The 10,986-nt window shown below is 47.6% G+C and overlaps 1 long non-coding RNA gene across 1 annotated transcript in view; it reads right to left on the bottom strand.

Annotated features, from left to right (window-relative positions):
- Positions 1–115: 115 nt before the first annotated feature.
- The window catches only part of LOC142587629 (uncharacterized), a 58,277-nt gene continuing 47,406 nt past the window's right edge, over positions 116–10,986 (bottom strand). The window contains exon 3 of the long non-coding RNA XR_012829592.1: positions 116–297. This is a non-coding gene — a long non-coding RNA (uncharacterized LOC142587629). The remainder of the gene's footprint in view (positions 298–10,986) is intronic.

Raw genomic sequence — 10,986 nt, 5'->3', positions numbered from 1 at the left:
CGTGGTATGCAAAAACGGTTGCGTGCGCTGCGTTGTTTGCACGCTAAAACATACTCCCATATCTTCATCAAATCCTAATTACGCCGATTCTCGCAAGCTGTAAGGAGCTCCGGGACGTACAATACAATAACTCAGGCTATTTATTTATTATAATATGCGGTATCTATAAAAAATAATAACAAATATAAAACCGACTTGTTGACGAAGCTCCAGTGAAATCACGGCGCCACGAATTGCAGAACGCAGGCTATATATATTTAGGGGCCGAACTGCAGTTGTTGACTGTGGTCTTGTTTCCTGAAAAATAAGATCCAAATCTTAGAGTGCAAACGGCAAACTTGAACATTTATCATCGATTTAGAGCGATTGTTTCCCGTTCATCGATACAATACCTTATAAAACTGCACGCAAACCTTCGATGATTGCTAGCCTAACCCCCTTGCAGAAAGTAACAGAAACTCTTAAGTAAATTAATCAGCTTTGAAAACCAAAACTTCTGTTAGTTTGAAATCTCGAAGAGCCTCGCAAAATCCGGCGTGTTAGGAGGATGAAGTGCTATAGCACAACAGATACCACGCGACGGGAAAAGAATCACACTTTCGCCTGACAGTCGAAACATTGATTGTGACAAAAAAAATTATTACACAACAATTCGAAGTAAGAATAGCCATTTTATCAGACGCATAAACTACTGTACACGTTCAATTATTAACTAAATTTACGAGCACGTTGTCACGCGCGCACAGGCAAACATGAACATATCTCACTCGGTCACCACGAACACTCGCTGCGAGAAGGCTGGCGTGATGAAGAGCGGCAGCAGCGGCGAGCGCATTTCTCTTCTGGCTTCCTCTCGCTTCAACGAAAACTAAGCGTGAGAGGACACAGAACAAACGAAGCTCCAACTATTCGGTCATTCCAGCGACTATAGGCGGCGCGAAGGTAGGTCAAGATGACAGCCGAGACGGTGATAAGTCGATCTCGCAAGCGTGTGCATCTCGAGCAGCAAAGCACGTCAGGCCCTCTAGTTTCGCTGCAAACCATACTTTCTCTTTCGCTAAAGAGACGCAGAGGTGTGTGACTGAAGGCGAAGCTACGTGCAACGCCGGTCATATCACATGCTGCGGCATTAAGTCCATTAGAGACGACTTTTGCAAAGGGGGGCGCCGAAGCCTTGCGGTAATAGGAGGCGTGGACAGTAAGGACGCTCACTTGCAACTAAGTATATTTTCAGAGACAAACCACCAAGAACCTTATTGCTGATGCGCTCTCATGGAAAATGGTAAAAAAATGTTGAAATTTTTATATATATAAAATTCGCCTAACAACGCGGCATGCATCACTACATCAATAATGACAACTGTAGTGTAGGCGGTAGCAACAAAGGCACGTGCAAGTGGTCTGACAAAAGTCATTCCGAAAAAACCTTCGGGGGGAGGGGGACAGAGGAGGGGGCATGAAAACTTCATCCAAGGGCGATGAACGTATATTCCTTATCCATCAGACGCCCTGACGGGGCACTAATACAAAGGTTAGCATGAGCGTGAACCTGACCAGCCTCGAGAGAGAGAGAGAGAGAGAGAAACAACTTCATTTAGCCGCCTGCAGAACGACGCCATGCCTAAATGGCGGCGTGACGCGGGCCCTGACGTCTTCTAAGCGGGTGGTCTCTACTCAACTCCAGCGCCTGTTACTCCGGCGGTCGGTCGCCCTGAGGGGCAACGTTCCGTCGGTTTCATTCGGCCGTTGTCTCTCAAGAGCCACCGAGACCTGTTGGACGGCCCAGGTTTGGCTTTCGTGGTCGTAGCATTCCGCCGCAGCCGCGAGTCGCGGCGGAATAGTTGTACTTGTCGAAGCTTTCTCGGGGAACTTGGTGCAATCCCATAGGATGCGCGTCAGGGTGGCCCCCTCCCGCTGACACGCGCGGCACACATCACTCACATATAATTTCGGGTACAGATGATTCATTACCACTGGGGTGGGTAAGGAACCAGTTTTCAATTGTCTGAACAGCACCGCCTCCGCTCGGTTCAGCCCCGGGTGCGGGGGTGAAAAAGTCCGAGCCAGGCGCTGGAACTGTGTAAGTTCGTTGAACGTCGTCATGCGGTCCTTTGCACTACACCACGTTGGACGGTCGGTTGCAGCGGCGCGGTTGGTTAGCGCTCGCGCCACTGCGTGTGCCGTCTCGTTGTGGTTATCGTGCTTCTCCGACGCATCGCTGTCCGCGTGCATCGTTGCCCTCGAGGATTTCCCTTTCGAGTCTGCCTTTAGATCTGCTTATAATTTCGGTTTTATCAAAGAGCGGTTTACAGCCACAATCCCTGCAGTGCGCAGGAAGGTGCGCGGAGTTGCTCAGAACCTTTTAAGATGAAGAATGTTCTCTTAGCCTGTCATTTTGACAGCGCCCCGTCTGCCCAATGTAATCTTTCCCACAGTCGAGTGGTATCTTGTATACCAAATCGGTGGCACAGGTGGCGAGGGGTTTCGTGTGTTTCTTTTCACAGGTCTTGTTCTTCTTATGCAAGGGCGCACAACCGAGAAAGCTTGAGAGAAGCTGTCAAGACGAGGTCGACGCCGTGTTTTTTCTCGATCGTTTTTAGGTTGTGTGAAATATTTTATCTCTGAAAATATACTTACTTGCAAGTGAGCGGCTTTCCTGTCTAAGGCTCCTTTATCCGCAACGCTTCTGCGCCCCCCTTAGCAAAAATCATGTCTAACTAGCCAAACAGCTTACTATTCCATTAGAGACACCGAGGTCAGCGTCGAATGGCACTGCCTGCACTCGAGTGCAATCAAGGGCCAGCCGCACGGCGTTAACGCCGCAGTACGTGAAGGTACAGGCTCTACAAAGGGCAGTATGTCGCTGTTAGCCTCGAAAATGCTCGCGGGCATGAAGCCAAATACTTGTGTTTTCGCGAACACTTAGTAAACGCAAGCTCATACCGGGAAGAAGACGTTAGTTGTTTTTCAAGCGCTCTTATTCTCAACAAATTAATCCTGTGGAATAAGAAACAAACTTTTGCTGTTCGAAATATAAACAAAAAAGACGGTTGTAAAATACAGCAATTTACGAAACTCGTAACGTAAAGGGGTGATTACGCTCGTCTAGAGCCAACGGCGGATCAAATTAACTAAAATTTAGCGAAGCTGTTTGACTAAAGACTAAGTATTTGTGCCTGAACAGGTTTCACGTTTCTCAACTTGCGTTTCGAGTTGTTGCTTCGTAACTCGGTACCTCCCTTAAAATTTGTTTCTTCCTTGCGCAGAGCTCGGCTCGATCGCTGTAGACAAGTAGGATCACCTCTGTACGCGATTCTGTGTCACGCAAATGTAGTACGAGCTTCGTAACTGGTTCCAGTGCCTCAGATCATTACGCCTGTCTTGAAGTACGCTTTAAAGATACGTTAGCAGTGAACACTCACTACGGCACGGTTTGAGCACTTCGGCGCGCTGCACGTGCGATAACTATTCCCTTTTTTTCCTCATCGGCGCGTCCATGACTACCGCAAGACGAACCGCTGAAGTTCGTCGCAAATTTCTATCAACGGGTGACTGCTTCCGAGGAGGGCCGCGAGGCGCCGCCTGCGTCGCTGGAATGACCGAATATGTGGCCGGCCAGCCTTCCAACCTAGCGCAGGTTGCCTCCAAGATAGGAAACCTTGTAGGACGCGCGCGGGCGCACTTGGCCGCCGCCGCTGCAGTAGCAAAGATGCTTATTGTACTGCAAGATGCTTATTGTACTGCAGTGCAAGAAACCCATCTCGCACTTTCTGCACCGTTAGACTGCGTTCTTTTAGTCTCAAGTGCAGGCATTGGCCAGTCTGCCCCGCGTGCCTTTGTCCACAATAGATGGGATTGTTATGCATGACACCCAATGAGCAAGTGACTAACATTTCTCTTTGCCTTGCTTTGTACATGCGCGATCCCTTATGCATGAGGTGTATTGGGACGCACAACAAAGGAAGTTTGTGTGCACTGGAAAAAGCAACCTTATGCTTCCGCTTTTTGCCCAATCTTCTTAAGTGTATGCGATATACCATGTAGGTATTAACAAACGCTGCCTTCTTTCGTGTTTTTTTTATTGAAATGAAAATAACAGAAAGGGACGTAGTCACCTTATAAAGGTGACGGCTACTCCTTTTCTCATAGCGGAAACAACAATATAAAAAAATAATTATGAAAAGAAATCATTTCATACAGTCAGAAATATACAGCACACACTATTATACACCCATGAACATAACAATATAAAGTCAAATACAAGTTGCACCACAATGAGTACGTAAACAGCAGCAAACGCACACAAACGGCCGCGATGTAGTCTGCGATGAGCATATAAACTTATGAGGAATTACACGGAGTTAAAATATTGCACGCACAGGATAAAAAGGTATAACAAATATACAATCACTAATAATTCCAAATAACAGAAGTTAGTTATTGTAACATCGTTTGGCTATTCAGTGCAATATCTAGTAGTTGTTAATCATGCCTTTCCCTTCGTAAAAATGTTCAGTTGCGTTCAATGCTTTTTGCTGTGCTATTTTCGTACGTCTTGGGCCCAGCAAGTTTGCCAGTGAGAAAGGCCGGTGAGGATCAATGCAGTGTAGCTCTTGCTCTAGCTTCCATCTTTGCATCGTGTATATGAGACATCCGAGGAGTAGATGGCGAACATCCTCATCGTCGGGGACACAGGAGCAAGCCGTGGTAATATTGCGCTGCTGGTATGGTGTCTCTGCGTCGTGACTTCTTACCAACGCCTTCAACACAGAGATCAGAAGGGTGCTAGGGCGGGCTGCGGTGGTAGTTCGTGGGCTCGGGGACTCAGATACAGGTAGCAAAGTCGTAGACAGGACGAACATTTATCAACAACAGACGGCAAAGATTACACTTACGTTGAGCTAACGAGACATTTAATTATTTCTATAACTGTACGCAGTCTACGACTCATGTGAGCTGTAAGAGCACGTGTCCTCACGCACGATACGATGAGTCTTAATGAAAATATTTTGTAAGACGGTCACTCACAGTACTTTGTGACCATGTCGGAGGCGTGCGCACTTATAGACTTGCAATGCAGTTTGCTCGACGAAATCGTATGGGCAACCTGCGCACGAGCAGATCATGAACTGCTCGCGCGAGAGCATGAGAGGCCCCACGCTGTCGGCAACGCGGCCCTGGGGCCACGACCACAGCAGGCGGCTTGTGCTAGGCCCTTTTACGTGGCTCGGCTAAACATCGCACTCTCGACCAGGGTCATCTGCTACCACCGTGCTCGAGCGCTGGTTCACCGCAGGAACAGGACCGACCAGTTCTGCCTTATCTGTATCTAAGTTCTGGCGTGGAACACCATGGTTTACCGCAGGACACGCCAGTCTCGTCCCGGCTGGTCTCGTAGCACCGATTTTGGGTCGTACTGTGTCTCAGGTTGGATTCCTATAGGCCATGGCTAGATCAGCCGTTTTGCGTATCGAAAACCCCGAGTTTCTATGCAAGTTCGTCTCGAGCACGCGCATTACGTTTTTCTGCGTGGCTTCCGTTGGCTTCTTTTATGTTGCCATATTAGTTTCTTACTAAGCATATTGCACATGTCATATACCTTGTGTATGTTGAGCCTGGTGGCCTGCGTCCGTTTTGGCTATCTGCTATGTGTAGACGCTGAGCCTATCTGTTTTTCAGGTTGCTTGGTTATTTCAGTCAAGGCATGCTACAGCCCTCAGAGCAGATCTCAGGGAACCCTTCTATATATGAAGCACGAGAATGCATATACTAGAAAGAACGTTGGCTTGCGAGGCTCCAGGTTTTGATTTGAGGAGAGTCTATGGACCAACGCGATCTGCTGTACTCCAGCGTGTAATCTTTTCTGACAACTCTGCACCTTTAGACTGTCTTGCTGCGTTACTCGGGCTCTCAGCTATTCTATCAGCGTCACCGACTGTGAGCATTTATGGAACAATGAGCGAACATTACACTGAACTCTTCCTGGTTTCAAAAATCTCCTTGTCTTTCACATTTCTTAGCATTATCTCCAATAATATTACATATATATATCGAAACGAAAAAAAGGGAAACTCAAGTTTACTACCAATTTGAAGCGAACAGAAAATGAAGCCAAGGATTGCATAGGGGAAATTACCTGCAGCCCAAATTGCAATGACGAAAATAATGGAGAAAGGCGCAATTAAAATCGACCAAAAGATAATTTGCCACACGTGGGAGCCGAACCCGCTACCTCCGCATGCCACGTGCGTTGCGCTACCACCTGTGTTACGTCAACGGCTACTAGGTCTATATATATGCAACTCAGTCTAGCACTCGAATTTACCCTGTGAAACGTGTAACCATATATATATATATATATATATATTTGTTTAGTGTCAATATGTTATGAAGGCGAAAGCCTTAGACGGCTCATTGGACGCTAATTTGACCGTACCGAAATTGGGAGTCCACGCCTGGATCTTTGGTAGGAGTCGAACCCACGACTGCTGGTGTTACTTAGCGGAGTCAAATAACGAAAAGTACATTAAGATAGAGTTAATTAACGCGCTCTAGCCAACGAGCTTTGGTCAGAGTCGAGTCCTCGATCCTTGGTGCGAGTCGTATCCACGACCTGCGGTGCTAATTAGCAAAGGGTTCTTGAGATACAGGTAGCTACCCACGACCTTTGGGTGAACCCACCACACCTTGAAAGTTCGATTCTAATTGACATCCTGAAGGTTGAGTGCCGAACCCACAACAATTGGTGTTAAGGTCAAGTTTATTAAAGCACTGTTAAATCAGATCTATTTACTTAAGGCAATGGAACCCACAAACTCTGGTGGGAAAGAACTCCCTTGGAGATATGGGCGAAGCGGCGATATATCCAAGTTGAATTCCAATTGATATCGTGAAGGTGGAGAGTTGAACCCACGACCTTTGATAGGAATTGAACCCATGATCTTTGGTGTTAGTTTAAGCGAAGTTGGTTAACGCAGCACTCGAATCAACGACCCAACATGGAGGTATGAGTGAACCGACCCTACCTCCAGTTGGATTTCGATTGACAGCATGAAGGTCAAGAGTCGAACCCACAAACATTGGTGTTGATTAGGTTTCGTTTCTTTCTCTTTTTTTGAAGGCGCAGTTAGTTAAGGCACTCGAATCCACTGCCTCTGGCGGGAGAAAACAAGTGAAACGAAGTACTATTGCATTAGAATGAAAATGTCAAGTAATGTAATGACCGTCTAGAGAGAGCGCAGGCGTTTGCCTTCATCCTGTTTAGCTTATTCTAAAGTGAATGACGTTATTGTTCTCCTGTAATTAAACTTTTATCCAGTGGAACGATTCCCCGTATCCACAGAAAGAAGGCATTTGCATTGAGCGTGCCTGGCTCCCGCCCTCAGCAACCTATATTTAGCGCAAGTGGATAGGTGCAACAAGCTAAGCACCCTGTGTAAAACCGCCAACCCTATCAGGACAAAACAGCCCGTCTTTGATAAAACAAATATTGCTTCGTTGCGTGCACTCTGGGGATAGTATATCGTATTCCGTTGTTTTGCGGTAAATGCTGGAGTTCAAACCGGGAGATGCAAGCATTAACGCTTGAGAGAGCACAGAAACAAAGCGAAGTGTGCATCAGGTGACTGCTTTCTAGCGTTCCATTGCGGCACGAGTGCTTATCGGCCTCTGCTAGAAGACGCCGCTATCACAGAGAGAAATAGGCGTCCCTCTGTAAGATTGTTAATTGAAACCGAGCTCATTCTCTTTGCCACTGAACAATGTGTAACCAAACCTTCAGTGTCATTTTCCGCGAAAGATTGGTTTCTTACATGCCTTGAGAGCTGACCAGTTGCAATGTTACAGTTGCAATGTTGCAAAACGTGGGCGGGAAAGCCAACTTACACCTCTGCGTAGGACACCTCAGTTTACATTCGCAGTACCGCGCCAGCGTAGACTCGCCGGCCGGTCACAGCCTGATAACTGTGCGAAGCGACGAGCTCAGCAAGAGAAGCGCATGCGCACAATGTTCACTGGAAGCGCAAGTTGCGTCTGCTAGCCATGACACCACCTCTGTCGCGAGTAACTGAGCTTGTCGGCCTGTCGGACACAGCTGGTGCGCGTGAACACGGGCTCGTCTTAGGATCTGGAAAAGAATATCAGGGCGCCTTTCCTAAAGAAATATGGTTAATATAACGCCACGCTACCCAGACGAACTGTATGTAGCTGCATTGCATTACGCGCGTCAGTGCCGCGGGTGCAACCCACGGTAGAAGAAGAAGCTGCCGTACGCGAACATCAGCGTGATTGCGATCGTGCCCGTAAGGCCGATCCCGTGTATCGGCAACGGCATCCAGAAACCGTGTCGGAGGCGCTTGCGCAGTCGAGATGCCTACTGGCGTTGAAATCGTCAGCGTGCACGTCAGACCGAACAGGTCTCGTTGTGGCGCGGAAACGTTCCTGGCAGAAAAGATGAAGACCTCAAAGTCACATACTACGCCGATTCTCGTGTGCGGTGACTTTAACTTCGACGTGGCGAAATAACACGGCAAATTGATCGAGAGTTTCATGCTAGATCGCTACTCGTTAAAATTTAGGACGCTACAGAGACTCACGACGCAACACCTTGCCGGCCTTGATCTCACGTTTGCAATCAGGCGATGTCATGTTACGATGGCAGAGCCTCTGATCGTCTACAAAAGCAATCACAAGGCAATAATGTGCAAATGTGGAGTCATCCGAGCAAGTGTGTGTGTGTGCGTGTAATCAACGCCTACACCATCTAAAATAAAGGCTATGCAACTTAACGAAATGTGGGTTCATTCAACTTCAACGTTCAAAAAATACAATCCTAAACAAGCAATCAAATCACATATGCATAGCATCGGGCCGGTCAGCATTTCTTAAGTTCGCTGCGTGGTGATTGGCTTTAACTTTGATTAAGTTTGCACTGGGGCAAAGCTTCACGTTCAACCATCTTTCCTTGAGAAAGGGGCTTTGATTTTAAGATGGTGTTTATGCCACAATGGTGTCATACAGGTTTGGTAACGTTGCGCACGTGGTTTTGTGTACGCATAAGTACGACCAACCCCGGAATTAAAATTTCGTTGTTGATAGTTTGCGCTTGCGAGTGGTGGCGCTGGCTAACACTCCCGAGGTGTGTTCTAGTAGTGAAACACAAACACCCAATAAAGTAGATAGAAAAACAGCGCCGCAGTACCTCACTTGGTTAGAGAACCGCACGCGTAATGAAAAGATGTCGGATTGTTGCTCACGTGCCTCAAGTACTTTTTTCATCCACTTTCACTGCTATTAATTTATGATTTCTTTAACTCAATAAGTTTAATAAGTACGAGCAAGTTACCATATGTTGTCCTTGGTGTCTGCTTGTTGGCTTATTGATATATATATATATATATATATATATATATATATATATATATATATATATATATATATATATATATATATATATATATATATATATATATATACGTACTGTCCGCGTGAGCCGTGCCTATTTGCCGCCGACAGCTTACGGTATGCCGTCTTTTTGCCCATGAGCGTGACCCCGTTTACAGGCGGGAGGGTTTACCGAATTTAGGGGGTTACCAACCTGGGTCAAATAACCCAGGCGCATGACCAGATGGGCCAAGCCAGGAATGGGACAGCGATGGTTGACGAGCTGGCAAGCTGTGTTATCGATGCCTCGAAATAAGTGATACGGCAGGAACTTGACGCCTTAACTCATGGAGCCGGCTCTCAGTGAGTAAAATTTTGGGATTCCAGAAGGACGGGTCGGTGACTGGCCGGTTACCGCAGTGACACTAGATGAGCAAAAGTAATAGGTTACTCAATGGAAGGTTCAGCGAGATCATACAGTGACATGACAGGGGCCATGGCGAGCAGCGTAAGCAGGCTTGGCGGTAGGTGTCAGGGAAAGCACTCAAGGGTCTTAGTGGCCGAAGAGTTGTCACATGCTGTGTAAGAGTTGAGAAGGCCGCTCACTACTGAGTGTTTCCCCGCCCCTGACAGGTGATCTCAGTAGCTGTTGATTGGTCTTCAGCAGTCAGCAGCCGCATTCCAAGAAGGTAGAACATACATCATGTCTATGGCGGCATCAGGTGGTAGGACTGCAATGGTGTGCATAGGCAGTAATTACGCGAAGACGGAACTGGACTTCAACTTCTACAAACTACACGCGCCGGTCGTTCGGCCATTACTGTGGCACATGAGCGCTCTGAGTGACAACGCTGTGTCGGCCATCGCGTGAAACAGCCGTTGCCGGGAAAACGGTGGTCATCGTCTATCAATGCACCGAAAGGGCGGAAGGTGCATGCTTGAAATAGAAGTCACCAATCTGTTGGGCCCTGAATTCAGAGGCGTCGAGATCCGGCAGCTATTAGAACTCTGCTCTTAGGCGCCCATTCCTGCCTTGATCGTCAGCGTGCCTTGGCGGCGTAGCGGAGCGAACGAGCACAGCGAAAGATAAAAGAGTGAACGCGGAGCGCAGCGCGGAATGAAATACGACGATAGCGAAGAGAACGTGAAGCGAAGGAGTATCAGGAGGAAAGGGGAGAAAGCCGCCTTGAACCATCGCCAGAAGGCGCTCACGTTCGCTCATCCGCGGCAGCGACGGCACCGGCCCTGCAGGGGAAAGAAAAAACAGATCCCAGAAGTTTGCCTTCGCGCATAGCGTCCGCCGCAAGCGCTTCCCAGTTAAGATTATGGTTGCATAAGCTAAAGTTGCCGGCAAGCGGAAACAATGTGACCAGTCTATACACAGCGCCACGCCTCGCGGCTCTGCCCATCGGTGCGGTCATCGGTGCGATGCCTCAAGATATCGCGAAAGGAAAGCACGCATATAGCTGCGCTCATATTTTGCATTAGGGACTGTCGTAATATTCAGTGGTTTTCGATTCCGACTGCCTTATTTTATTAAAACTGCACGATACCTCACAAAACTTTGTTCTCCTGGCTAGAAAAGGTGAAGCAGCGGAAAAATTG

The sequence above is a fragment of the Dermacentor variabilis genome, chromosome 7, assembly GCF_050947875.1.
Source record: "Dermacentor variabilis isolate Ectoservices chromosome 7, ASM5094787v1, whole genome shotgun sequence".
NCBI classification, from domain to species: domain Eukaryota; kingdom Metazoa; phylum Arthropoda; class Arachnida; order Ixodida; family Ixodidae; genus Dermacentor; species Dermacentor variabilis.
This window is presented reverse-complemented; position numbering and strand designations above follow the sequence as displayed.